Below are 3,103 nucleotides of genomic sequence, written 5' to 3'. Positions count from 1 at the left end.
ATATATTATATAGAATATAAATATTTCTGTATAAAAATATAAAATAGACATGTTAATATATAAATATATAGTAGGTTCTAGTATATATAGAAAAGACCTGTGTATTTCTAATGTATGGAAATATGAAATGTACTTTCTGTCTCCTCAGTTGCAAAATAAAAGGCTTTTTTTCAAGTGGATAGATTTTGCTCTACTTTGAATTTTTCTTCTTAATCATATTAGATTGTAGGGAGGGGACGCTGAAAGGAAAGAGGATGGAAACGATTCTTCTATTGGTTCCTATAAATGAAAGGTATTTTAACAATGAAATCTAAGTAGGTAGAATCCAGTTCTTGGTACTTCGTGTATGTGCTAGCAAGATTGCATAATCTTAAAAACTGGATATCCCTATGCAGAATAATGAAACTAGACTCCTATATCTTGCCATACACAAAAATCAAATCAAAATGGATTAAAGACTTAAATCTAAGACCTCAAATTATGAAATGACTACAACAAAACATTGAGAGAAGTTTCCAGGGCATTGGTCTGCGCAAAATTTTCTTAAGCAGTACCCCACAAGCACAGGCAACCAGAACTAAAATGGGCAAATGAGATCACATCAAGTTAAAAAGCTTCTGCATAGCAAAGGATACAATCAACAAAGTGAAGAGCTAACCTACGCAATAGGAGAAAATATTTGAAAACTACCCATCTGACAAAGGATTAATAACCAGAATGTTATATAAGGAGCTCAAACAACTCTATAGGACAAAATCTAATAATGTGATTAAAAATGGGCAAAAGATTTGAATAGACATTTCTCAAAAGAAGACATACAAGTGACAAACACACATATGAAAATGTGCTCAACATCACTGATCATCAGAGAAACGCCAATTAAAACTACAATAAGACATCATCTCACCCCAGTTAAAATACCTTATATCCAAAAGACAGGCAATAACAAATGCTGGTGAGGATATGGAGAAAAGGGAACCCTCAGACACTGTTGGTGGGAATGTAAAGTAGTACAACCACTATGGAGAACAGTTTGGAGATTCCTCAAAAAAATAAAAATTGAGCTACCATATGATCCAGCAATCCCACTGCTGGGTATATACCCCAAAGAAAGGAGATCAACATATCGAAGAGATATCTGCACTCCCATGTTTGTTGCAGCAGCATTCACAATAGCCAAGATTTAGAAGCAACCTAAGTGTCCATCAGCAGATGAATGGATAAGGAAAATGTGGTACATATACACAACGGAGTATTAGTCAGCTATAAAAAAGAATGAGATGCTGTCATTTGCAATAACATGGATGAAACTGGAGGTCATTATGCTAAGTGAAATAAGCCAGACACAAAAAGACAAGCTTCACATGTTGTCACTTATTTTGGGGAGCTAAAAGTTAACATAATTAAACTCACAGAGACAAAGAGTAGAAGGATGGTTACCAGAGGCTTGGAAGGGTAGAGGTGGGATGGAGGGAAGTAGGGATGGTTAATAGGTGCAAAACAACATCTAGAAAGAATGTATAAGACCTGGTGTTTGGTAGCACAACATGGGTGCTATAGTAAAAAATAATTGTACATTTTTAAGTATTTAAAAGTATAATTGGATTGGTTGTGACACAAAGAATAAACGTGTGAGATGATGGATTTCCTATTTACTCTGATGTGACTATTATTACCCTTTGCATGACTCTATCAAACTATCTCATGTACTTCATAAATATATATACCTACTATGTACCCACAAACATTAAAATGAATAAATATAAAATAAAATTTTAAAGAAACCAATGTGGCTTTTTGATACTCTGTTTTTCTGAGCATAGGTTAACTAAATTTGTTAAAAACTGGGGATCAATAGAATGTTAATCTCAACAGATTGATTGTAAGTTAATTTAACTGATAAACGCAAAGAATTCTGAATAGTCGGCTCATAATCATGTGCTAAAAATATTTTTTTATGAGACAGGAAGAGGAATGGAGTTTCTTATTCTACATGAAAAAAACAAACAAACAAAAATTTCTAGGAAATACTGCTGGAAACTTGGTCCCTCGAGGATGTGTAAACTTTGAAATTATTTAGAGTCCCACATGATTCTACGGCGGCCCGTTGTCTTTTTTTAAACAAAGTACAACAAAAGCATACCAGATAACATTCTGGGGAAATGCTGATGAGACAACAAGTGAAGCATTTCGGTTGGCGCTTCTCACCGCAAGATCGCAGTAAACAGAAGGGAAGATTTGAAATTAAAATAGAGGCCCAGTAAAATGCTGTTATGACGCTTTTGGAATGTGGTTCATTAGACAACGGTGGAGTGATAGGAAGGTATTTGAATCAAAGAAGAATAGCTTAGTCAGTGCTTTGGTAACAGGCAAAGATTAATCCTGTTGCAAGAGTGCAAGCTGGATGAAGAGGCACACACACGAGAACAGGGAGCACGCAGCAGATTCCAAAAAAGAGACTCGAGCACACCGAGCACGCATTAATAAATACCACCCCCTACACCACCATCAGGCACGACTAACTCGGCCGGAAGCTAGTAATCGGATGGTCGACGCTCACTCCAGATTAATGAGAGGCACCCCACAGAACACAACTACACGGCTCACAAACACCAACACATCGTACGCAACACTGCAGCGCACAGACACCAGACACCCCACACGAGGAGATTCAACCTATGAAAGAAAAGATTATCTTTATTAGTTTTCTAGTTTTTGGAAAGCTAGAAAATCCAAAATGAAGTTTTTGGGCGGGGTTCATCTCTCTGGAAAAACTGTAGAAGAAAGAATCTTTCTTGCTTCCTTATCTTTTCTTCAGCTTCTTGGTAGTTTTTTGCTGACAAACTGAGATCCTTTTGAATTGGTAAGCTTGAATCATTCCAAAACTCTCTCTGTCATTTGGTAAAGTCTTCAAAGATCTCCCTCTATGCAGGATCTATCTTTAAAAATGTCAGAATGAACACTAGTCATCTTTTGGATTAGGGCCTCACTTAATGTGTCCTTTAATTTGATTACCTCTTGTAAAGCACTCTTTTTTTTTTTTTTTTTTCTTTTTTCTTTTTTTTTTTTTTGAGACGGGATTTCTCCTCTGTCACCCCAGGGC

The sequence above is a fragment of the Rhinopithecus bieti genome, unplaced genomic scaffold (genome assembly GCF_001698545.2).
Source record: "Rhinopithecus bieti isolate Rb0 unplaced genomic scaffold, ASM169854v2 scaffold_48167, whole genome shotgun sequence".
NCBI classification, from domain to species: Eukaryota; Metazoa; Chordata; class Mammalia; order Primates; family Cercopithecidae; genus Rhinopithecus; species Rhinopithecus bieti.
Note: the sequence above shows the minus strand (reverse complement) of the source record.